This window comes from Pan troglodytes, chromosome 3, assembly GCF_028858775.2.
Source record: "Pan troglodytes isolate AG18354 chromosome 3, NHGRI_mPanTro3-v2.0_pri, whole genome shotgun sequence".
Classification (NCBI taxonomy): Eukaryota; Metazoa; Chordata; class Mammalia; order Primates; family Hominidae; genus Pan; species Pan troglodytes.
The window spans coordinates 47,858,851-47,886,082 of NC_072401.2; the positions used below are offsets into that span (position 1 = coordinate 47,858,851).

Below are 27,232 nucleotides of genomic sequence, written 5' to 3' on the forward strand. Positions count from 1 at the left end.
GGAGCGAAACTGGTCTGCACTATAGCTCCTGAGAAAAATGCCTTGTTGAATCATGTATCCTATATACAGGAAATCTCGAATCAGTGTGTCTTACCAGCTTGATAAGTGTGTCTGTGTTACAGGCAGGGTGACTGATTAAAAGCACTGGTCACATTACTTATACCTGGGAAGAGGAAATTTGTTAACTCTGGGGTAATGCTTTTGCTTACCCCAGGGTCTTGCTTACAGTAAAAACAAACCGAATAAACCTCACCACAAATCTATCTTTTTTGAGCCCCTTCTCCCTGGTGAGCTTTCAGCACAGCAGTCATTCTAAGCCTTTAATCCTCCCCTCCAATTGCATACTGTCCCTTGTGCTTTCTTTCCTTCCTGTATGTTTTCTGTATGCTGTATTATTCCTGATAGCCAAGGCTTACTCTAGTCAATGCCAGGTTTCCTCACTTCACTCAGGATTTCTCCCTTTCCTTCTTTCCCCATGGGGTGGCATCTCTGAGTGTGGGAAACTTGGTGGAGGGAAAGAGCTCCAATTAGTGACCTTCGTCCCTCTAAGGTGGAATCTGCAGCTAATGTTTGTTTTCTGTCTGTCTCTGATCACCAGTCACACACTCTACTTGGAACCCCAAGGCCCCTTTAGGTGCTCTGGTTCTCTTTCAGCCACTTTTTTGGTCCTCTTGGAGGCGAAGAAAAATTCCCACTGCTCCCACATGTCATTCTGAGGCTGCGGGTGGCTCCAGAGGCTGTGTCACATTATGCCCTCCTGTCGCACTCTCCTGTTGTGCTGTGTCACTGCTATCATGTGGGGAGCAGCTTTTAGACCTTACTTCATTTGGGAAGCAAGCTCTTGGATCCCCAATTTACTAGGAGTCTTCTCATCACCACACTATGTCACCCCTCACTTCCTAGAGAGGGCTCTAGCTAGTTGGAGTGCTTCCTTCTCATTCTGTCCTTCTCTGACATGTGGACATTCCAGCAAGTCTAGGTAGGTCAACTCTGACCACCCTGGGCGTTTTCCCAATTGATGCCATGAACATTGATTGTCTGAAACCTTTTTTTCCCCATATACTCTGTTTTCAGAGAGTTCCCAAAATCTATTTTGAAACTTTTTAGAATGAGAAGCTTTTCTGTCTTACTCTCTTCTTCCTCCATCTCTCCTTCCTCCTCCTCCATTTTTTTCATTCTCCATTTTTGTGCCAAAGAGAATAACTGAGAATGAAAACCATGGCAGGTAATATAAAATATCACAGACATTTCCACCTTTCCCTTGATAGTTTGATACAATCTTGAGGATGCAGCAGAAAGAGTGGTGAGAAGCTAGGATCCTGGGAAGGTGAAATGGGACATTTCACTGTTGTTAATTTCTTTCACAACATGCTTTTAGACTCATCAGTACTTTGACTGGTGAATACTACTATCATTGCTTTTTATTTTATTTATTTTTGAGACAGAGTCTTACTCCGTTGCCCAGGCTTGAGTGCAGTAGCACGATCTCGACTCACTGCAACCTCTGCCTCCTGGGTTAAAGTGATCAGCCTCCTGAATAGCTGAGATTACAAGTGTGCACCACCACACCTGGCTAATTTTGTATTTTTAGTAGAGACAGGGTTTCATCATGTTGGTCAGTCTGGTCTCGAACCCCTGACCTTAAGTGATCCGACCCCCTCAGCCTCCCGAAGTGCTGGGATTACCTGCGTGAGCCACTATGCCTGAATTATCATTGCTTTTTAGAGGTTAGCTTCCCAGAAGGAAGAGCAACTAATTTTTTAGTCATCTGACTTCTTAGGTCATTAGAGAGTTTGTAAGTGTTTTTGTCAGCTGGAGACTTTCAAGCACTCACTAATTCAAGATGCGTCTTATTAAGTATTGAAGTTCTCTCATAAAGGACTGTTTTTTTAGTTATTGTTCTTCAAAATGGAACATTTTTATAATTTTTTTCTTTAAGTATGTGATCACTGTAAAAATTTAGGCTGGGCACAGTGGCTGAAGCCTGTAATCCCAGCAGTTTGGGAGGCCCAGGTGGGAGACCCACCTTAGCCCAGGAGTTCAAGACCAGCCTGGACAACATGGTGAAACCCCGTCTCTACAAAAAATAGAAAAATTAGCTGGACGTGATGGTGCGTACCTGTGGTCCTGGCTACTTGGGAGGCTGAATTGGGAAAATTGTTTGAGTCTGAGAAGTCAAGGCTGCAGTGAGTCATGATCGCACCGCTGCACTCCAGCCTAGGCAATAGAGTGAGACCTTGTCTTAAAAAAAAAAAAAAAAAAGCAAACAATACTAGAGTAAAAGCCTGTCTATTTTTACCATCCCATAAAAGAACCACTGGAATAATCTAATTTATATTTGTCTTTTCATTTTTGTGCATTTTATATACATTTTTCTGAAAAAAATTTTTTTTTAGACCGAGTCTTACTCTGTTTTCCAGGCTAGAGTGCAGTGGTGGGATCATAGCTGACTGCAGCCTCGAACTCTTGGTCTCAAGTGATCTTCCTGCCTTCGCCTCCTGAGTAGCTGGGAGTACAGACAAGTGCTGCCATGCTCTGCTAATTTTGTTCTTTTTATTTTTAGGCAGGGTCTCACTGGTCACCTAGGCTGGAGTGCAGTGGCACAATCTTGGCTCACTGCAGCCTTGACTTCTCAGAATCAAGCTGTCATCCTACCTCAGTCTCCTGAGCAGCTGGGAATACAGGCACATGCTACCATGCCTGGCTAATTTTTGTACTTTTTGTAGAGACTGGGTTTCACCATGTGGCCCAGGCTGGTCTTGAACTCCTGGACTCAAGAGATTCATCTGCCTTGGCCTCCCGGAGTGCTGGGATTACAGGCGTGAGTCACCATGCCCAGCCTGTTCTTTCTTTTCTTTTTTTTTTGAGATGGAGTCTCCCTCTTGCTGCCCAGGCTGGAATGCAGTGGTGCGGTCTCGGCACACTGCAACCTCCATCTCCTGGGTTCCAGAGATTCTCCTCCTCAGCCACCCAAGCAGCTGGGATTACAGGTGTGTGCCACCACGCCTGGCTAATTTTTATATTTTTGGTAGAGACGGGATTTCACCATGTTTGCCAGGCTGGTCTCGAACTCCTGACCTCAGGTGATCTGCCCGCCTTGGCGTCCTAAAGTGCTAGGATTACAGGCGTGAGCCACCGTGCCTGGCCTGTTCTTTAAATTAACAATGTTTTCTTTGACTATCATATATATATCTCAGATGTTTCTTTTGAGGTTTATTATTTGATTTTTCTTTTTCTTTATGGTGTCTATGTTTTTATTTAGACATTTTTGTTGGACCTTAGTGTCATACTAGGCAAGGCCTCTTTTTCTATCCCCATCCCCAAATGTAAATGTTTTCTTATTTTTTTCTGTTACTTTTATATGTTTGTTTTAATGTTTAAATCTTTAATCCACCTGGAATTTGTTTTTGTGCCCTTTATGAGGTTGGAATTTGCATCTTCCCAAATGGACAGCCAACGATTTTATTTTTTTAATTATACTTTAAATTCTGGGGTGCATGTGCAGAATGTGCAGTTTTGTAACATAGGTATACACGTGCCATGGTGGTTTGCTGCACCCATCAACCCATCAGCTACATTAGGTATTTCTTCTAATGCTATCCCTCCCCTAGTCCCCCACCCCCCAACAGGCGCTGGTGTGTGATGTTCCCCTCCCTGTGTCCATGTGTTCTCATTGTTCAACTCCCACTTATGAGTGAGAACATGCGGTGTTTGGTTATCTGATCTCGTGATAGTTTGCTGAGAATGATGGTTTCCAGCTTCATCCATGTCCCTGCAAAGGACATGAACTCATCCTTTTTTATGGCTGCATAGTATTCCATGGTATATATGTGCCACATTTTCTTTATCCAGTCTAATATTGATGGACATTTGGGTTGGTTCCCAGTCTTTGCTATTGTGAATAGTGCTGCAATAAACATACGTGTGCATGTGTCTTTACAGTAGAATGATTTATAATCCTTTGGATATATACCCAGTAATGGGATTGCTGGGTCAAATGGTATTTCTAGTTCTAGATCCTTGAGGAATCGCCACACTGTCTTCCACAATGGTTGAACTAATTTACACTCCCACCAACAGTGTAAAAGCATTCCTATTTTTCCACACCCTCTCCAGCATCTATTGTTTCCTGACTTTTTAATGATAGCCATTCTAACTCGTGTACGATGGTATCTCATTGTGGTTTTGATTTCCATTTCTCTGTTGACCAGTGATGATGAGCATTTTTTCATATGTCTGTTGGCTGTATAAATGTCTTCTTTTGAGAAGTGTCTGTTCATATCCTTTGCCCACTTTTTGATGGGGTTGTTTGCTTTTTTTCTTGTAAAAGTGTTTAAGTTCTTTGTAGATTCTGGATATTAGCCCTTGGTCAGTTGGATAGATAGCAAATTTTTTCTCCCATTCTGTAGGTTGCCTGTTCACTCTGATGGTAGTTTCTTTTGCTGTGCAGAAGCTCTTTAGTTTAATTAGATCCCATTTGTCAATTTTGGCTTTTGTTGCCATTGCTTTTGGTGTTTTAGACATGAAGGCTTTGCCCATGCCTGTGTCCTGAATGGTATTGCCCAGGTTTTCTTCTAGGATTTTTATGGTCCTAGGTCTTACGTTTAAGTCTTTGATCCTCTTGAGTTGATTTTCATGTAAGGTGTAAGGACAGGGTCCAGTTTCAGTTTTCTACATATGGCTAGCTAGTTTTCCCAACAACATTTATTAAACAGGGAATCTTTTCCCCATTGCTTGTTTGTGTCAGGTTTGTCAAAGATCATATGGTGGTAGATGTGTGGTGGTATTTCTGAGGCCTCTGTTCTGTTCCATTGGTCTATATATCTGTTTTGGTACCAGTACCATGCTGTTTTGGTTACTGCAGCCTTGTAGTAAAGTTTGAAGTCAGGTAGTGTGATGCCTCCAGCTTTGTTCTTCTTGTCCAGGGTTGTCTTGGCTATGTGGGTTCTCTTTTGGTTCCATATGAAGTTTAAAGTAGTTTTTTCCAATTCTGTGAAGAAAATCAGTGGTAGCTTGATGGGGATAGCATTGAATCTATAAATTACTTTGGGCAGTATGTCCATTTTCACGATATTGATTCTTCCTATTCATGAGCATGGAATGTTTTTCCATTTGTTTGTGTCCTCTCTGATTTCCTTGAGCAGTGGTTTGTAGTTCTCCTTGAAGAGGTCCTTCATATCCTAGGTATTTTATTCTCTTTGTAGCAACTATGAATGGGAGTTCACTCATGATTTGGCTGTCTGTCTATTATTGGTGTATAGGAATGCTTGTGATTTTTGCACATTGATTTTGTATCCTGAGACTTTGCTGAAGTTGCTTAAGGAAATTTTGGGCCGAGACGATGGGGTTTTCTAAATATACAATCATGTCATCTGCAGAGACAATTTGACTTCCTCTCTTCCTATTTGAATACCCTTTATTTCTTTCTCTTGCCTGATTGCCTTGGCCAGAACTTCCAATACTGTGTTGAATAGGAGTGGCGAGAGCGGGCATCCTCGTCTTGTGCCGGTTTTCAAAAGGAATGCTTCCAGTTTTTGCCCTTTCAGTGATATTGGCTGTGGGTTTGTCATAAATAGCTCTTATTATTTTGAGATACGTTCCATTGATACCCAGTTTATTGAGGGTTTTAGCATGAAGCAGTGTTGAATCTTGTCGAAGGCCTTTTCTGCATCTATTGAGATATTCTGTGGTTTTCGTGATTGGTTCTGTTTATGTGATGGATTATGTTTATTGATTTGCATATGTTGAACCAGCCTTGCATCCCAGGGATGAAGCTGACTTGATCATGGTGGATAAGCTTTTTGATGTGCTGCGGGATTCGGTTTGCCAGTATTTTATTGAGAATTTTCGCATCGATGTTCATCAAGGATATTGGCCTGAAATTTTCTTTTTTTGTTGTGTCTCTGCCAGGTTTTGGTATCAGGATGATGCTAGGCTAGCCTCATAAAATGAGTTAGGGAGGTTTCCCTCTTTTTTAATTGTTTGAAATAGTTTCAGAAGGAATGGTGCGAGCTCCTCTTTGTACCTCTGGTAGAATTCGGCTGTGAATCCATCTGTTCATGGACTTTTTTTGGTTGGTTAGCTACTAATTACTGCCTCAATTTCAGAACTTGTTATTGGTTTATTCAGGGATTTGACTGCTTCCTGGATTAGACTTGGGAGGGTGTGTGTGTCCAGGAATTTATCAATTTCTTCTAGATTTTCTAGTTTATTTGCATAGAGGTGTTTATAGTATTCTCTGATGGTAGTTTGTATTTCTGTGGGATCAGTGGTGATATACCCTATATCATTTTTTATTGCATCTATTTGATTCTTCTCTTTTCTTCTTTGTTAGTCTGGCTAGCAGTCTATCTATTTTGTTGATCTTTTCAAAAAACCAGGTCCTGGATTCATTGATTTTTTGATGGGTTTTTCCTATCTCTATCTCCTTCAGTTCTGTTCTGATCTTAGTTATTTCTTGTCTTCTGCTAGATTTTGAATTTGTTTGCTGTTGCTTTTCTAGTTCTTTTTTTTTTTGTCAGAATCAGACTTTATTTAGCAATCTGAAAATGTGTTCTTCTGGCTTTAAGTCTTGCAAAATGGGTCATAAGTCAAAGATTTATTCACTGTCCTCTGAGTATGTGTGGTTATGTCTCTGTGTAGACAAGTGTCTGTGTCTATAGATACTTTTGCTTTTTATAGTGATTATAGCTCCACCTTAGTTAATGTATAAAGTCTTATTCTAATAATGCTAAAACCTGAATTAAATATTCCCTGAGTCTAATGTTCTCTTCTCCTCCCAGCCTGCCTCCCTCCATCCCTCCCATAAGGCTGCTCCTCCACCTCCATTAATGCCAGGTCTTTAGACAGCACCATCATTTTACTGAGAACCCAGGGATGGATGCTGTCTCTTATATCCCTCTGACCTATACCCTCTGGTTGAAGAGCTTCTCTGGGGAGGTGTGGGGCTTGGGGAATCTTGGCAGTTTCTCTTCAGAGTTATGCATTTTCACTTGTAGATACCTCTTCTTGAGGTTCAGATGCTGTGAGGTTGCTCTTGTCTGGTACTGTGGAGACTTTAAGCTGGTCTTGGCCCTCCGAGGAGTCAGCTGAGACAAGCTTATTATCATTTTCCTTGTCTTCCATCTTCTTTGCCTCTCCAGGCTCTGAAGCAATCTGAGATGTCATTAAGGTGGGGGAAGTACAAAGTTCTTCGAGGTTCTGATTGTGGATGTTTTCATTTTCTTTGGCCTCAGGAGTTCTTACTGGCTTCTCTGGTGGTTCTGGATTAGGAGAGACCTCTAGGGAGGTCCTAGGACTTGGAGTCCCAGTCCCCAAGGAGGCCCTAGGGCTGGTGGGTGAACCCCCTCCAGAGGCTGGAGGGCTGGAGGGTATGTTCCCTGAGGAGGGCCTGGGGCTTGCGGTGGCTCTGGGTGGAGGAGGCCTACTAGGGGGTGCTGAGGTCCTCTGGATAGAGGCTCTCTTCTTTGATTGTTCAGATTTGTCACCTGCGGTGCGGGTTCAGAGGACTACTTCTGCGGCAGATGATAAAGGGTGTCCTGAAGGGCTTAGGGCTCCACCTGGTGATAGAGCAGGGGAGCTGGGGGGAACTTCCTCCTGGGACCTGGCACTCTCAATGATAGGAGAGGGCTGGGCCTGGGAGGGGCCATTGCAGGTTAGTAGAGGCTCTTCTTCCTCAGAGGAGCTTGCTTCAGATCCTTCCTTCCCTATTTCCTCATCTTCTAAGAGCTCCTTGATCTAAGAATTGTCTTCCCCCTGGGCTGCATCAGGTGCCAGATCTTCAGTTGCTGAGACGGATTCACTCTTACTCTTCGAGGAAAGTGTAGAGGGACTAGTAGGTGAGGTAAGTGGACTGGAGACTGTAGATGTTCGAACTGGGGGAGAAATGACTAAAGAGCGCCTGCTGCTGCTTGATAGTCTCTTCACCACAAAGACTTTACTGGAATGTTGCTTCTCCAGTTTGCTCATCACCTCGGAGAGATTGTGGTTCAGCTTGCTCATTTCCCTGTAGAAGACATCCCTCAAGTTGGAAATGTTTTGGAAGATGGTCACATCGAGCCAGTATGACTATTGTAAAGAATAGGCAACTCCTCTAGTAGTTTGTTGATTTGCATATGTTGGTTCAGATCTTCACACACAGTCTGGGCTTTGTTGAACTATTCCTCTGCCTTGGCAGTCTTGGCCTCATCTTTCTTGGCATTCTGCACTGCCTCCAGGTGATGTCAGGCACTGTCACAGTCCACGAGTTTCCACCCCGCTTGGCAATTCTCTCCTTAGTTTTGCTGAACTGGGTAATGTACTTTTCCATGGTCCTCACAGCCCGGTCAGCAAGTTTCTCCTCTAGTCTTCCCAAAGGAGATCATTATTCTCTATGATGGCCTTCAGCTCCTCATGACCATCCCACTCACTGCTGTAGATCTCCTGCAGGGTTTCTTACACTCTTTTTGAGCTTTCATGCATCACTTTGACTGCACTAAGGAAGTTCTTCAGGTCCTTGTATAGTTGTGGCCTTCTGCCTGTTGTTGGTAGAAGTTGTTAGCACTTTGTTCAAATTGTTCATCTTTGGTTTCTACAGTTTTCCCCGATTTCTGCAGCACCTTCTCCTGGGCCCTGCTGAACTTCTGCACCTGCTTGGTGAAGAGGCCGGCTGTGCTGCCCGCCTTGCCCTCTGCCATCCTGCCGGCTCCCTGGGGGCTGCCACCCTGGCCCCATGCCCTGTGGTTTTCTTGCTTCCCTAGTTCTTTTAATTGTGATGTTAGGGTGTCAATTTTAGATCTTTCTTGCTTTCTCTTGTGGGTATTTAGTGCTATAAATTTCCCTCTACACACTGCTTTAAATGTGTCCCAGAGATTCTGGTACGTTGTGTCTTCGTTCTCATTGGTTTCGAAGAACATCTTTATTTCTGCCTTCATTTCTTTTTACACAGTAGTCATTCAGGAGTAGGTTGTTCAGTTTCCATGTAGTTGTGTGGTTTTGAGTGTTTCTTAATCCTGAGTTCTGGTTTGATTGCACTGTGGTCTGAGAGACTGTTTGTTGTGATTTCTGTTCTTTTGCATTTGCTGAGGAGTGTTTTACTTCCAATTATGTGGTCAACTTTAGAATAAGTGCAATGTAGTGCTGAGAAGAATGCATATTCTGCTGATTTGGGGTGGAGAGTTCTGTAGATGTCTATTAGGTCCACTTGGTCCAGAGCTGAGTTTAAGTCCTGAATACCCTTGTTAATTTTCTGTCTTGTTGATCTGTCTAATGTTGACAGTGGGATGTTAACGTCTCCCATTATTATTGTGTGGGAGTCTAAGTCTCTTTGTAGGTCTCTAAGAACTTGCTTTATGAATCTGGGTGCTCTTGTACTGGGTGCATATATATTTAGGATAGTTAGCTATTCTTGCTGCATTGATTCCTTTACCATTATGTAATGCCCTTCTTTGTCTCTTTGATCTTTGTTGGTTTAAAGTCTGTTTTATCAGAGACTGGGATTGCAACCCTTGCTTTTTTTTTTGCTTTCCATTTGCTTGGTAAATATTCCTCCATCCCTTTATTTTGAGCCTATGTGTGTCTTTGCATGTGAGCTGGGTCTTCTGAATATAGCACACTGATGGGTCTTGACTCTTTATCCAACTTGCCAGTCTGTGTCTTTTAATTGGGACATTTAGCCTGTTTACATTTAAGGTTAATATTGTTATGTGTGAATTTGATCCTGTCATTATGATGCTAACTGGTTGTTTTGCCCATTAATTGATGCAGTTTCTTCATAGTGTCGATGTTCTTTACAATTTGATATGTTTTTGCAGTGGCTGCTACCAGTTGTTCCTTTCCATGTTTAGTGCTTCCTTCAGGAGCTCTTGTAAGGCAGGCCTGGTGGTGACAAAATCTCTCAGCATTTGCTTGTCTGTAAAGGATTTTATTTCTCCTTCGCTTATGAAGCTTAGTTTGGCTGAATATGAAATTCTGGGTTGAAAATTTTTTCCTTTAAGAATGTTGAATATTGGCCCCCACTCTATTCTGGCTTGTAGGGTTTCTGCAGAGATCTGCTATTAGTCTGATGAGCTTCCCTGTGTGGGTAACTCTACCTTTCTCTCTGGCTGCCCTTACCATTTTTTCCTTCATTTCAACCTTGGTGAATCAGGCAATTATGTGTCTTGGGGTTGCTCTTCTCAAGGAGTATTTTAGTGGTGTTCTCTGTATTTCCTGAATTTGAATGTTGGCTTGTCTTGCTAGGTTGGGGAAATTCTCCTGGATAATATCCTGCAGAGTGTTTTCCAACTTGGTTCCATTCTCCTCGTCACTTTCAGGTACACCAGTCAAACATAGATTTGATGTTTTCACGTAGTCTTATATTTCTTGGAGGCTGTGTTCATTCCTTTTTATTCTTTTTTCTCGAATCTTGTCTTCTCTCTTTATTTCATTAAGTTGATCTTCAATCTCTGATATCCTTTCTTCTGTTTGATTGATTCAGCTATTGAAACGTGTGTATGTTTCACGAAGTTGTCGTGCTGTGTTTTTTAGCTCCCTCAGGTCATTTGTGTTCTTCTCTACACTGGTTATTCTAGTTAGCCATTTGTCTAACCTTTTTTCAAGGTTCTTAGCTTCCTTGCATTGGGTTAGAACATGCTCCTTCAGCTCAGAGGAGTTTGTTATTACCCACCTTCTGAAAACTACTTCTGTCAATTTGTCAAACTCATTCTCTGTCCAGTTTTGTTCCCTTGCTGGCGAGGAGATGTGATCCTTTGGAGGAGAAGAGGCGTTCTGGTTTTTGGAATTTTCAGCCTTTTGCACTGGTTTCTGCCCATCTTTGTGGATTTATCTACCTTTGGTCTTTGATGTTGGTGACCTTTGGATGGAGTCTTTGAGTGGACATGCTATTTCTTTCTGTTTGTTAGTTTTCCTTCTGACAGGCCCCCTACTGCCCATCTGCTGGAGTTTGCTGGAGGTCCACTCCCAAACCTGTTTGCCTGGGTATCAACAGCGGAGGCTGCAGAACAGCAAATTTTGCTGCATGATCTTTCCTCTGGAAGGTTTGTTCCAGAGGGGCACCTGTCAGATGCCAGCCAGTGCTCTCCTGTGTGAGGTGTCTGTCGGCCCCTACTGGGAGGTGTCCCCCAGTCAGGATACATGGGGGTCAGGGACGCACTTGAGGAGGCAGTCTGACCCTTAGCAGAGCTTGAACGCTCTGCTGAGAGGTCTGCTGCTCTCTTCAGAGCCATCAGGCAGGGACGTTTAAGTCTGCTGAAGCTTTGCCCACAGCTGCCCCTTTCCCCAGGTGCTCTGTCCCCAGGGAGATGGGGGTTTTATCTATAAGTCCCTGACTGGGTCTGCTGCCTTTTTTTCAGAGATGCCCTGCTCAGAGAAGGGAAATCTGGCAGTCTGGCCACAGCAGCCTTGCTGAGCTGCTGTGGGCTCCACCCAGTTTGAACTTCCCAGCAGCTTTGTTTACACTGTGAGTGTAAAACCACCTACTCAAGCCTCAGCAATGGCAGGCACCCCTCCCCTCACCACGCTTGAACATCCCAGGTTGATCTCAGACTGCTGCTGTGCTAGCGGCGAGAATTTCAAGCCCGTGGATCTTAATTTGCTGGGCTCCGTGGGAGTGGGGCCTGTTTAGCCAGATCACTTGGCTCCCTGGCTTTAGCACCCCTTTCCAGTGGAGTCAGCGGTTCTGTCTCTCTAGCATTCCAGGTAACACTGGGGTATGGAAAAAAAGAACTCCTGTAGCTAGTTCGGTGTCTGCCCAAATGGCCACCCAGTTTTGTGCTTGAAACCCAGGGCCCTCGTGGGATGGGCACCAGAGGGAATCTCCTGGTTTGCAGGTTGTGAAAACAGTGGGACAAGGATAGTATCTGTGCCAGCGTTCCTCAGGCTCAGTCCCTCACGGCTTCCTTTAGGTGGGGGAGAAAATTCCCCGATCCCTTGCACTTCCCGGGTGAGGCGATGCCCCACTGTGCTTTGGCTCACCCTCTGTGGGCTGCACCCACTGTCCAACCAGTCCCAATGAGATGAACCAGGTACCTCAGTTGGAAATGCAGAAATCACCTGCCTTCTGTGTTGATCTCACTGGGAGCTGCAGACCGGAGCTGTTCCTATTTGGCCATCTTGCCACAGAATCCTACTGCCAACTATTTTATAACACTTACTGAATATCCTTTCCCCACTCATTTTTTTTTTTTTGAGGGATGGGGTCTCACTCTTATCACCCAGGCTGCAGTGCAGTGGGGTTATCATCACTCACTACAGCCTCGAACTCCTGGCTCCATCCTTCCATCTCAGCCTCCCAAGTAGCTGAAATTATAGGCATGAACCACTGCATCTGGCTTCCACAGTAATTTGAAATGCCACTTTTACCATAGGTTAAAGTCCCATATATATATATGACTTTATATATATATGACTTTATATATATATATGACTTTATATATATTGTATATTGTTCTATATATATATATTGTTCATTGGACTTTAGGGTTGATTTCTGTGCTCATTTCTGTGCTAATATCACAATGATTCAGTAATTGTAGCTTAAATGACTTTACATTTAACAATTTGGAGATAATTAATATATTTACAATATTCAGTCATTGAGTCTTCCCATCTAGAAACATGAGTTGTCTTTCTGTTTATTCTACTGACTTCCTATGATCTTTTTCATAAAGACTTGACAAATTTTTGTTACATTTATTCTGGGATATTTTGGCTGTTCTTGTTAATGGAATTTGTTCTCCATAATGTTTTCAAACTGGCTAATTTTGGCATGTAGAAAATCTATTAGCTATATTTAATTATTTGCATATAGTCTGTGCTCCATTATATTTTAATTTCCTTAAGGCCAGTGGCTTCCCATAGAGCTCAAAGAGCTTTGCTCAGCATGAACATGACATAGGATACTATTGCTGACTGTCATATTAGTCTTTTCCACTATGCTTAGCAACCAGTGGAGGAAACCTCAGGTAACAGTATTTGTGGAAACTGGATAATGATTCAAGGTAGCGTAGTAAGAAGACACTGAAGGGACTTTGGCATCAAGCATACCTGGATTTGAATCCTTACTTTGCATCTCTGAACTACACTTTGTTCCTTAGGCTCATCTCTGTGCCTAATTCGTAAAATGAGCTAAGGCATATAAAGCATAAAGCATATAGTGACTGGCCTTTAGTAGGTGTCCATAATGGGGGTAGCTGTAACAGATGGCAGTTATGATCATGATGGTTTCATATTTTCATGTAACCAAATCTATCCATTAAGATGCACATTACATTTTTTTAAAATTTCTTCCTTTTTTTTTTTTGAGACCAAGTCTCACTCTATCGCCCAGGCTGGAGTGCAGTGGCACGATCTCGGCTCACTGCAACTTCTCCTCTTGGGCTCAAGCGATCCTCTCACCTCAGTCTCCCAAGTAGCTGGGATTACAGGCATGCACCATCCCACCAGGATAATTCTTTGTATTTTTAGTAGAGACGGGGTTTCGCCATGTTGGTCAGGCTTGTCTCAAACTCCTGACCTCAAGTAATGCGCCCACCTTGGCCTCCCAAAGTGCTGGGATTACAGGCGTGCACCATTATGTCTGGCTAATTTTTGTATTCTTTTTGTAGAGATAGGATTTCATCATGTTGCCCAGGCTGGCCTTGAACTCCTGGGCTCAAGCAGTCCTCCTGCCTCAGCCTCCCAGAGGGCTGGGATTACAAGCATGAGCCACGGCACCCGACCCACACCTGGGTCTATATTTACAAAACTTTATGGAAGGTATATTAATATAAATAATAAAAAATCCATAAAAAGAGTTATTTGAAGTGTTGGGTGTGTGTGTGGGGAAGGGTGCGTGTGAGATGGGCTGGTCAGGAACACTACAAACCTGTGATTACAGAGTGGATGTATCAAATATTTCCTTTGACCTTCAGAAATACCATATATCCCAAATCCAAAAACAGTCATTTGCTACCTGAACCTTCTGCACCAGCTACCAATTGTGAAACTCAACATGATGGGCTTCTGTTCTTTGCCTAAATCATGGTGAAAACATTCACACAAAGCCATTAGTTCTCTCTCTCTCTGTGTCTCTCTTTCTTTCGATGAGGTGTCTGTCACCCAGGCTGGAGTGCAGTGGTGCGATCTCAGCTCACTGCAACCTCTGCCTCCCTGGTTCAAGCGATTCTCCTGCCTCAGCCTCCTGAGTAGCTGGGACTACAGGCGTGCGCCACCATGCCTGGCCAATTTTTGGGGTATTTTTTTTTTTTGTAGAGACAGGGTTTCACCATGTTGCCCAGACTGGTCTCGAACTCCTCAGCTCAAGCTCGAACTGCCTCAGCCTTGAGTGCTGGGATTACAGGCGTGAGCCACTGCACCGAGCCCAAGATGAATATTTAAGAAAGTCCAGCCTGGACTGTGTGAGGTACCTCTTTATACGTTTAGAGGACATGTTTGAGTCATCATTTAAGGCATATGTTATAGGAATTTTCTAAAATTCTTCGTTTTGAAAAGTGTGTTATATGTCAGTCTCCCCTCACTAGCTTGTAAATTTCCTGAGAGCAGGGGCCATGTATTACCAAATCTTTTTATCCTCAGTACCACGCACAGTTGTGGACACAAATTAAGTGGCTGCATTTCATAGTATGAAGTACAATAATTTATTTAATCATTCCCTTCCTGTCTCTAATTTTTTTTAATAATACAAAAGAGGTTGAATTTTCATTTTTTGCTAAGAAGTATAGCCATATTTAAGACAGCATGTACAAGTGGGAAACATTGCTGAAGGCCACCCAAATGTGGGCATTGTACTATCCTGTGGTTGTTTTAAATGTAGCTGGCATGTGAGAGCCAGCAGAGGGAGCACAGAGCACAGCGTTGAGGGAGAAAGCAGCCTACAGTTGTGCTAGGGAAGAATTGAAGAGGACACTCAGGGATTTTACAGAGGAAGGAAATGAGAGCTGGGAAGAAGGTCATTTCTCATCTTCATTCTTGTCTGCCTTGCTCTCTTTTGTAACTCATTCAGGCTCAGACAGGCTTGTTCTTATCTTTTGTCCCCTGCACTGCAGCTTTCCACAGCCCATTCCTGTCCTTTAGTTAATTACACAAGAAGACCCACAAGTGCCATCATGTTCTCCACGCTGGTTTCTCTTTGGGCCAGCTCAGTTACTTAGCTCAGATGCAGCAGGTAAGTATTGGTGAGATTCCCAGAAAAACACTGAGGAACCCAGGAGCCTTGATCACACATCTGTACTGAATAAAGCCAAGTGGGGACCTGAAGGATGGGAGACAGGACTGGGCTTAGCTCATCTCTGCACTAGGATTTAAAGAGGCAAATGAAGCCTGGCCAGGGGAGTGCTGTAGGGAGTGGGGTTTCTGGAGAGAGGAAGGAATACCACTTCCTGTTATATTGTCTTGCATAAGCAGATCTGAGGCAAGCACAGAACCACATGTGACATGTCCCCGGTCACAAAGAAGCCAATGTAGGCTGGAGTTTCTCAGCTTTTCCTGTGCAATACTAGAGTGTTAATAGGTATTCTGTAAGAATAAGATTTGTCATCAAATGTGTGTGTGGATTGAAAAAATTAAACAGTTTTCTTTACTGTGGGAGTCCTTAGGTCCTTCATTAGGCATGTTAATATAGTTTGTGAAATTCTGATAGAAGGGGCTATGCTATGTGGGCTTTCCCAGCTTATGTGGACTGAATTTATTTCATTTTATTTTATTTTAGAGACAAGGTCTCACTATCTTGCCCACACCTGAACTCCAGTGCTCAAGCAATTCTCCCACCTTAGTTTTTTGAGTAGTTTGGACTATAGGTGCATGTCGTCATGTCTGGCTTAATTTTTAATAGATGGTATCTTACGAGATGAGTATACTATGAATTACATTTTGGAAAGTGTTGAAACAGATTTGCCTAATGTTTAGGAAATTAGGTCATTAAACCATGAAATACAGTCATAACACTTTCAAAAGAGCACTGTCTTCTAAGGTCTCCCGTGGCTTTTCATTCCCAGGGAGGTGTGGAGGGGTAGGATGGTGAAGGGAGGCATATCAGAATCCTGAGTGGGGCTTTTTGAAATCTCTTCCTCTCAGTTATTTCAATAACATTCTTACTATCTCTCCCCATAGTTGAGGACCTTTTGAATAGTGAGCCACTGCTATTACTGGAAATGATTGCATCTCTCAGGTGTATTGGAGGAGAGAAAGCAATTGTAAACCATTGTTCTACAAGTTGAGTCAAAAATTCTCTACATGGCTGGGCATGGTGGCTCATGCCTATAATCCCAGCACTTTGGGAGGCTGAGGTGGGAGCATCACTTGAGCCCAGGAGTTCAAGATCAGCCTGGGCAACATAATGAGACCCTATCTCAAAAACAAACAAACAAACAAACAAACAAAAAAAACCCAAATTCTCTACATGTTGTTTAAGGTTTTCTATTGCATTCTCCAACTCCAGTGTTTTCCTTACTTTAACCTTCTTCTCCTCCCCATGTTAATCACTACCATAGCCAAATTAGTTTACTCACTTACCTGAGATTATATTATGCCAGTGACAGAGTGGAAGCTTGTGGTTATACAATCTTTCCCATGTTCTCCTAATTCTTTCTCCATCTTTCAACATCTAGCTTAAGTCTTACTTCCTTCTGAGGTCTCTGGTAATCTACAAGCCTACATCACCTAATTTTTACATTATTGGCTTCTGTAATTAATTGCATACAGCTGATTCTTTGTTATCAAATTTATTTGGTTTCAAAAGTTTGTAAAGTTGATTGTTTGGAATGTAGAGCACATTTCTCTGCAGCAATATTGTAGCTAAGTCAAGGCACATTTGCAATAAAAATAGTAGAAAGCAATCTCTAGCAATTAAACAAATCAGAACTCTAGTAATTAAACAAAACAGGGAATCAATAAGACTGAATTAGCTTATTCTCATTTATCTTGGGGTGCTGGTTTTTAAGGAATAGTAGGTTTAATTAAAAGAGGATGAAGAGGTATTGGAAATTCATGGATATTCTGAATGGGCCTTATGGGGCAATTTCACAGAAGACATGGGCTCTTTGTTATGTCTTCATTATTTCGCAACCTGTAGCCCTCCATTTCCATGATGCTGATATCTAGCTACTAGCGCTTTTGTACTTAGCCACGATTTGGATTATTTTTGTCTTAAAAAACATTGTGGGAGAATGTCAGCAAAAATGGCTGAGTAAGGACCTCTCAAAATTTTCCCTTCCATAAGAGAAATGAAAAAACTGGCAAAATTATTCAGAATTAACATTTTCAGAACTCCAGAAATTAACTAACAGCTTGTAGCAAACCAGGGATCATTTATTTAAGAAAAATGGCTGCATCTCAGTAAGAATAGTGAAGTCTGTGGCATTTTTTAAATTATACTTTAAGTTCTAGGGTACATGTGCACAACGTGCAGGTTTGTTACATATGTATACATGTGCTATGTTGGTGTGCTGCACCCATTAACTCATCATTTACATTAGGTATATCTCCTAATGCTATCCCTCCCCACTCCCTCCACTCCACAACAGGCTCTGGTGTGTGATGTTCCCTACCCTGTGTCCAAGTGTTCTCATTGTTCAATTCCCACCTATGAGTGAGAACTTGCGGTGTTTGTTTTTCTGTCCTTGCAATAGTTTGCTCAGAATGATGGTTTCCAACTTCATCCGTGTCCCTACAAAGGACATGAACTCATCATTTTTTATGGCTGCATAGTATTCCGTGGTGTTTATGTGCCACATTTTCTTAATCCATTTGGGTTGGTTCCAAGTCTTTGCTATTGTGAATAATGCCACAATAAACGTACATGTGCATGTGTCTTTATAGCAGCATGATTTATAATCCTTTGGGTATATACCCAGTAATGGGATTGCTGGGTCAAATGGTATTTCCAGTTCTAGATCCTTGAGGAATTGCCACACTGTCTTCCACAGTGGTTGAACTAACCCTAGTCCCACCTTCTACTTTCCAGCTATGCAATAGCCTTAAAAAGTAACAACCCATATTTTTGGGGGCAGCCACCAGAGTGGGTCTATAACTCTTTCAAAGCCTTGTGCTCTAAGAATTGTCATCCAACTTGTCTGATGATTCCCTAGAAGACCCCACCTATAAGGCTGACTGAGAACTCACTCAGTGTTAAGTCCCTTTCTGTCCTAGGGGGCATTGTAAAAGACAATTGTAGGCAAGTGTTTTAACTTTGCCTACAAAGTTGCCTGAGGTGATGGACAATAACTGGGGCAAAATAGACTAACAAAAAGCTTAAAAGGACTAACTGGAGAATGAAATATGCATAGGGGCTTTGCAAAGCTTTAATATATTCCTGGTATCTGGAAGGTAATTTACATGAAAGGGCTGTAAGCATGCTTAGAAAAGAATTGAGAAGACTCTAAGCTAAGCTCTCAACTCTGGTTTATCTTGAGATTCTGTACAAGCAGGAAGTGAAGGCTAAGGTGGAGTTGTAAGATTTTCTAGTTTTAAAGGTGTGCACTAGTACCCACACAAAGTCACTCAGAATACTCTGGGAGATGTATTGGTTCCAGATGTAAGGAAATCTCTGTTTAATCATTAGCTTGTCAAAAGTTAACCAAGTAGAGACAGGAACATGGCAACGAATACAGACTTTACAGAATTAGTTCTGAATAGTCACTAAAACAAACAACAACAATTCCTGTAGATGAGGAGGGAGGGATCTGATTGTAAGAGTTGTAACATTATATTATTATATTTTTTTATTTTTAATGTGTTTTTTTTTTTTGAAATATAGTCTCACTCTGTTGCCCAGGCTGGAGTGCAATGGCGCGATCTTGGCTCACTGCAACCTCCATCTCCCGGGTTCAAGCGATTCTTCTGCCTCAGCCTCCTGAGTAGCTGGGATCACAGGCACCCGCCATTATGCCCAGCTAGTTTTTGTATTTTTGTAGAGATGGGGTTTCACCATGTTGGCCAGGCTGGTCTTGAACTCCTGACCTCAGGTGATCTGCCCCCCTTGGCCTCCCAAAGTGCTGGGATTACAGTCATGAGCCACTGTGCCTGGCCAACATTATATTATTTTAAATGTCCAGTTTTCAACAAAAAACGAGTGCACTTTACTAAGTTTTGAACTTACTTGGGATCCATTACTCTTTCTTATATCCTATTTTTCCCTTTTGGTATGGGAATGTCTTTCCTATGCCTGTCCTACCATTGTATTTTGGAAGTGCATAACTTTTTTAGTTTTACAGGTTCATAGCTGGAGAGGAATTTTGCATCAGGAAGACTTGTCACTTGTCTCACCCACATCTGATTTAAATTTTTTTTTTTTTTCGGAGACAGTCTCACTCTGTCACCCAGGCTGGAGTGCAGTTGCATGATCACGGCTTACTGCAGCCTTGACTTCCTGGGCTCAATCGATCCTCCTGTCTCAGCCTCCTGAATAGCTGGGACTATAGGCATGTGTCACTACGCATGGCTAATTTTTGTATTTTTTGTAGAGATGGGGTTTTGCTGTGTTGCCCAGGCTGGTCTCAAACTCCTGGGCTCAAGGGATCCTCCTGCCTCAGTCTCCCAAAGTGCTGAGATTACAGGCATAAGCCACTGCACCTGGCCTGATTTAAATATTTAAGTGAGACATTGGACCTTAGACTTTAGAGTTGATGCTGGAATGAGTTACGATTTTGGGGGCTGTTGAAATAGAATGAATGTATTTGGCATATGAGAAGGACATGAATTTTGAGGGGCCTGGAGTAAAATGCTATGGATTGAATATCTGTGTCCCCACAAAATTCATATGTTGAAACCTTATTCCCCAATATTATGGTATTTGGAGATAGGCCTTTGGGAGGTGAGCAGGTCATGAGGTTGGTGCCCTCATGCTGAGATTAAAATGCTCTTCTTATAGGAAGAGACATAAGATAATTTACTTCTTCCCTCTCCACTGTGTTAGGGTACAATGAGTAGGTGGTGGTCTACAAACCAGGAAGAGCCCCTTGCCAGACACTGGATCTGCTGGTGCTTTGGTCTTGGACTTCCCAGCTCCCAGAACTATAAGAAAAACACGTTTGTTGTTTAAGCTACCTAGGCTATGGTATTTTTGTTATAGCAGCTGGAACTAAGAAAGAGTCCTTTAGGTTGAATCGAAAGAACTCTATACAGTAACTCAAACCTATATGAAGAAATAACACAAGTAAAGTAATCATGTAGGTAAATATTAAAAGCATATAAATGTATTTGTTGTTTATTATTTATCTTTTTTTCTCATATCTGACTTAGAAGGCAATTGCATGGGGCAATAACTATAAATCTGTATTGATGAGCACATAATAATAATAGCATAGAGGAGTTGAACTATTTAGAGCATTTAAAAAAATATACCATTGGGCTGGGCACGGTGGCTCATGCCTGTAATTCCAGCACTTTGGGAGGCCAAGGTCTGTGGATCATTTGAGGTCAGGAGTTTGAGACCAGCCTGACCAACGTGGTGAAACCCCGCCTCTACTAAAAATACAAAAATAAGCTGGGTGTGATGGCACTTCCCTGTAGTCCCAGCTACTTGGGAGGCTGAGGCAGGAGAATTGCTTGAGCCTGGGAGGCAGAGGTTGTAGTGAGCCGAGATTGCACCACTGCACTCCAGCCTGGGTGACAAAGCGAGACTCCATCTCAAAAAACAATTATATATATATATATATATAATTGAAATTAAGTTGATATTAATCAGAACTAGATCGTTATAAACTGAGATGTTAATGGTAACTCCCAGGGCAGCCAATAAGAAAATAACTCAAAAATATATAATAAAAGAATTGACAAGGGAATTAAAATGGTACATGAGAAAATATCTATTTAACACCAAAGAAGACAATATTGGGGGACTTGAGGAATAAAAAAGACAGGTAGAAAACAGATAGCAAAATGGCAGACATATATCCTACCTTATCAGTAATTAAATTAAATATAAATGGGTTATGCTCTCTGTTTGAAAGCAGAGATTGGCAGCATGAATAAAAAAAAGATCCAACTGTATGCCATCTACAAAAGACTCACTTTAGATTCAAAGACACAAGTAAATTGAAAGTAAAGGTTGGATAAAGATATGCCATGCAAATGGTAACCAAAGAGATGGAGTAGCTATACCAATATGAGACAAATAGATTTTAAGACAAAAAATGTCACTAGAGACAAAGAAAGACATTTTGTCATGCTTAAAAGGTCAATCCATCAGGAAGACAAATTTATAAACATATATGCACCTAACAACAGAGTCCCACATTACACAAACTAAAAACTCATAGTTGAATAAAAAAAATAGAAAATTAAAAAACAATAGTTGGGACTCCACTTTCAGAAGGGGAGAGAACAACTAGGCAAAAAAGTAAACAAGGAAATAGAAGACTTAACACTATAAAGCAATGATGCCTAATAGATAACCATAGGACACTCCAACAGCAGAATGCACAATATTCTCATGTACCCATAGAATGAATATCCTCCCAGGTAGACCATATATTAGGCTACAAAAGAAGCCTCAGTAAGTTTAAAGGGATTGAAATTATTACAAAATATGTTATCCAACCACAGTTCAATGACATTTGAAATCAGTAGCAGAAGGAATTTCTGGAAATTCAACATATGTGAAAATTAAACAACATACTCCAAAATAACCGAGAAGTCAAAGAAGAAATCACAAGAGAAATTCAGTCACACTTGGAAATGAATAAAAATGAAAACACGACCATGAAAACCTGCCAAAATATAGGATGCAGCTAAAATGGTACTTAGAGGGAATTTATAGAAATATAAATTCTAAATTCAAATTCTATCAATTAAAGTCAATCAATAACTCTTTAGATTTAGTAGAAAATCCTAAAGAATCCACTAAAAATCTGTTAGAACTAGCAAACTATTTCAGCAAGATTGCAGGATACAAGATCAACATACAAAGGTCAATATACAAAGATTAATTATAGTTTTAGACACTTGCAATGAGCAATCAAAAAATAAAATTAAAAAATTCCATTTATGATGTTATCAAAAATAATTAAAAGAATAGGAATAGATTTAACAAAAGAAGTACAAACCTTATAGTCTGAAAACTAGAAAATATGTTTGAAAGGAATTAAAGAAGGTCTAAATAGAAGAAATCCTATGTTTATGGATTGGAAGACTAAACATTGTTAAGATGACAGTATGCCCCCAATTAATCTACAGATATGATACAATTCCTATTAGAATCCCAGTTGACTTCTTTATAGAAACTGTCAAGCTGATTCTAACATATGTCAAGAGATATTAATAGCCAAAACAATCATGAAAAGGAGGAACAAAGTACAATAGCTCACACTTCCCAATTTCAAAACCTACTACAAAGCAATGGTTATCAAGACAGCATGGTACTGGCATAAGAATAGACATGTAGATTAATGGAGTAGAACCGACAGTACAGACATTGGTCCTACATTTATGGTCCACTGATTTTTGACAAGGGTGCCATAACCATCCACTGGGGAAAGAATAGTCCCTCCAACAAATGTTGCTGGGACACCTGGATAGTTACAAACAAAAGAATGAAGTTTACACTGTATAAAAAACTAACTCAAAGTAGATGAAAGACCTAAATGTAATAGCTACAACTATAAGACTCTTAGAAGAAAACACAGCCAGTAGGTAAATCTTCATGACCTTGGATTTGGCAAAGCAGTCTTAGATATGATACCAAAAGCATAAGTAACAAAAGGAAAGACAGATAAATTGGACTTAATCAAAATTAAAAACTTTTGTGCTTCAAAGGACACCAACAAGGAAGTGAAAGGCAGCCCACAGAATGGGAGAAAATATTTGCAAATCATATATCTGATAAGGGACTTGTACCTAGAATATATAAAGAACTCTTACAACTCAGTAATAAAAGACAAGTAACTCAATTAAGAAATGGGACCTAAATAGTCATCTCTCCAAAGAAGATATACAAATGTCCAATAAACACATGAAAAGATGCTCAGCATTATTAGTTATCAGAGAAATGCAAATCAAAATCTTTCTGAGATATCACTTTAAACCCAGTAGGATGGCTTGAATCGAAAAGCCAGATAATAACAAGTATCACTGAGGTTGTGGAGAAATCAGAACCTTTATACACTGCTATTGGGAATGTAAAATGGTGCAGCTGCTGGCAGTTCCTCAGATGATTAAACATAGAGTTACCGTGTGACCCAGGAGTTCCATCCAAGAGAAATGAAAACACATATCCACATAAAAACTTGTACATAAAATTTTACGTTATTTTTAGTTGACACATAATAATTGTACATATTTATGGGGTACAGTGTGAGATTTCAATACATGTATACAATATATGTGCAGTGATCAAATCAGGGTAATTAGCATATCCATCACCTCAAACATTTATTATTTCTTTGTGTTGGAAACATTCAAAATCCTCTCTTCTAGTTATTTGAAAATAAACAATAAAATATTGTGAACTATAGTCACCCTATAGAGCTATAGGACACTAAAACTTATTCCTCCTATGTTGCCATACTTTTGTATCCATTAACCAATCTCTCCTTATTCCCCTCTCTTCCCACATTTACAGCCTTGAGTAATCACTATTGTACTCCTTATTTCTATATGAACTTTTTAAAGATTCCATCCAACCCCACTGGAAATGAGGAAAAATAAAAAAAATAAAAAATTAAGATTCCATATGAGTGACAATATGTGTTACTTATCTTTTTTGCCTGGTTTATTTCACTTACTAACGTAATCATGGCTATACTAATTTACATTCCCACCAACAGGGTGTAAGAACTCCCTTTTCTCCATATCCTTTCTGACATTTGCTATTTTTTGTCTTTTTGATAATTGCCATTCTAACTAGGGTGAGATGATATCTCACTGCGGTTTTGATTTGCATTTCCCTGGTAAGTGATGTTGAGCATTTTTTCATATACTTCTTGACCATTTGTATGTCTTCTTTTGAGAAATGTTCAGTTCCTTTAAAAATCAGATTATTATTATTATTATGTTGAGTTGTTTCAATTCCTTGTATATTCTGCATATTAATCCTTTGTTGGATAAATAGTTTGCAAATATTTTCTCCCATTCTGCAGGTGGTCTGTTCATTCTGTTGATGGTTTCCTTTGCTGTGCAGAAGCTTTTTAGTTTGACAGAATTTCATTTATCTATTTTTGCTTTTGTTGTCTGTACTTTTGAGGTCTTATCCATAAAATCTTTGCCCAGATGAAGGTCCTGAAGCATTTTCCCTGTTATGTTCTGGTAGTTTCTTAGTTTTGATCTTACATTAAAGTCTTTAATCCATTTTGAGTTGCTTTTTGTATATGGTGAGAGATAGGGGTTTGGTTTCGTTCCTCTGCATCTGGATATCTAGTTTTCTCAGCACTATTTGTTAAAGAGACTATTCTTTCCCCAATGTATGTTCTTGGTGCTTTTGTTGAAAATCAGTTGGCTGTAAATATTTGGATTTATTTCTGGGCTCTCTGTTCTATTCCATTGGTCTATGTGTCTGTTTTTATGCCAGTACCATGCCATTTTGATTATTATAGCTTTGTAGCATATCTTGAAGTCAGGTAGTATGATGCCTCCAGCTTTGTTCTTTTTGCTTAGGAGTGCTTTGGCTATTCAGGGTCCTTGGTGGTTCCATATAAATTTTAAGATTGTGTGTTCTTGTATGTGAATTTTTATAGCAGCATTATTCATAGTAGCTGAAAGATAGAAACAACCCAAATGTCTATCAGCTGACAAATGGATAAATAAAATGTGATGCATACTATAATGGAACATTTTTAAACCATAAAAAGAAATAAGGTACAGATAAATGCTACAACTTGGGTAAACCTTGAAAATACACTAAGTGAAAGAAGCCAGACACAAAAGTCTACGTATTACATGATTCTATTTATAAGAAAGTCCAGAATAGGGAAATAGATGAAGACAGAAGGCAGAATAGTGACTGCTTTGGGCTGCAGGAGAGATAGCAGCCCAGAGGGAGGGTTATAACTAAAAGACGTATCACCTTTTTTGAGGTGATGAACTGTTCTAAAATTGGCGATGGTTGCACATATCCGTGAATTAAATCTTTGAACTAAAAATCATTGAGTTGTATACTCTAAATGGGTGAATTGTATGGTATGTAAGTTATAGCTCAGTAAAGCTGTTTTTTTTTTTTTAAGATATCAAATCTACAATCTCAACTTCCATCTTAAAGTAGAAAAAGAAGAACAAGGCTGGGTGTGGTGGCTCACACTTGTAATCCCAGCACTTTCGGAGGCTGAGGTGGGTGGATTACTTGAGGTCAGGAGTTCCAGACCAGCCTGGCCAACATGGTAAAACCCCTTCTCAACTAAAAATACAAAAATTAGCCAAGTGTGGTGGCACATGCCTGTAATCTCAGCTCCTTGGGAGGCTGAGGCAGGAGAATTGCTTGAACCTAGGAGGGAGGCGGAGGTTGCAGAGAGCCAAGATCATACCACTGCACTCCAGCCTGGGTGACAGAGTGAGACTCTGTTTCCAAAAAAAGGAAAAGAACAAATGAAACCCAACATAAACAGAAAGAAAAAAATTAGACTGGCAATAATGAAATAGAGAATAGAAAAACAGTAAAGAAAATCAACAAAGCCCAGGTGCAGTGGCTCACACCTGTAATCCCAGCACTTTGGGAGGCTGAGGCGGGTGGATCACAAGGTCAGGAGATTGAGACCATCCTGGCCAACATGATGTGAAACCCCATCTCTACTAGAATACAAAAAAAAAAAAAAAATTAGCCGGGCATGGTGGTGCACACCTGTAGTCCCAGCTACTTGGGAGGCTGAGGGAGGGGAATAGTTTGGACCTGGTAGGCACAGGTTGCGTTGAGCCAAGATTGCGGCACTGCACTCCAGCCTGGTGACAGAGCAAGACTCCATCTCAAAAAAAAAAAAAAAAAAAAAAAAAAATCAACAAAACTAAATGCTGGTTTTTAGAAAAGACCAACAAAATTGAGTGAAAAAGTAACTAATAGGAAGTCAAATAAGAATAATAAGAATTATTATTATTATCTTTAGAGATATGGTCTCATTCTATTGCTTAGGCTGGAGTGCAATGATGTGATCATGGTTCACTGCAGCCTTGAACTCCTGGGCTCAAACGATCCTCCCACCTCAGCTTCCTAAATAGCTGGGACTATAGGCGTGTATCACCACACCTGGCTAATTTTTAAATTTTTAGTAGAGATGGGATCTAGCTATGTTGTCCAGGCTAGTCTTGAACTCCTGGCCTCCAGCAATCCTCATGCTTCAGCCTCCCAAAGTGCTGGGATTACAGGTGCAAGCCACCGCACCTGGCCAAATACCTATTTATGTACTTGGGAAACTGGATTTGAGACCTAAATCTGCTACTAAGTTTCTGATGTGAGTTTGAGAATTTTCCTTAACCTTCTTAGGTTTCACTTCCTTATCTTTAAAATTAAAGCAGTTCATATGGATTCAATAAACTCTATTTCAACAAATTCAGCATTAGCAAGGTCCTACCATTAATAAGATATAATTCCTGTTGTGCCAGATGTGGAATTATTCTGTTTTGCAAACTGACCTAAGCCAATCTGGCTATTGTCAACAGACAGATTCTCTCAGTAAATGTTGGTACCTGTGATCATTAGAGGTGGGTGGAAGCTGTATCTCCTTTGCTACAACCTTGCTACCTAGAGCTATTTTTTGATAAAAGCAAGCTTTGAATCAAATTTTGCCTCAGGTACAAGGATCTATTGTTCCGCAAGCACAAAAACAATTATATAGCCAGTTCATATAAGCACAGTGAAGTCCTCATTCTCTCTCCTTTTAGGTTTCTGAGCAAGATGCTTGCATGAAAGATTCAATCTAGGGCCAATGCAAAAATATTGTGAAAGCAGCAGGATCAGCTAGCCTTCCAGTTGGGTGAGGCAATCAAATTCTTTGTTTTGATGTAGGTAGGGGGAATCATAGCATTGAATGCACTTCTATTTCTAGAGTTAATTCTAAAGATGTTAAGCTGCTAGTCTTGGCTGATTCTTACATCAAAGGGCAGAAGTGATTGCACAATTTATTAAGCTAACTACACATTAAGAACATCACTCATTTCACCAATGAAACATTGTATCTAACCTTGTATCAGCTATCTGTTGCCACAGTGATACTGCATAACAAACAATCAGAAAGCCTTAGTGCATAAAAAATAAGTTTATTGCTAAAGTGCCTGAGTTCAGTGGAGGGTCAATTAAGCAGCTCATCTGATCTTGCCTGGGTTTGCCTACATATGTGGG

At 40.8% G+C, this 27,232-nt stretch overlaps 1 long non-coding RNA gene and 1 pseudogene across 1 annotated transcript in view; one reads left to right on the forward strand and one right to left on the reverse strand.

Moving 5' to 3' along the window:
- LOC134809880 (uncharacterized) overlaps positions 1 to 27,232 on the forward strand; it is a 42,122-nt gene that overhangs the window by 1,672 nt on the left and 13,218 nt on the right. The window lies entirely within an intron of this gene.
- On the reverse strand, positions 6,979 to 8,675 carry LOC471187 (bridging integrator 2-like; annotated as a pseudogene).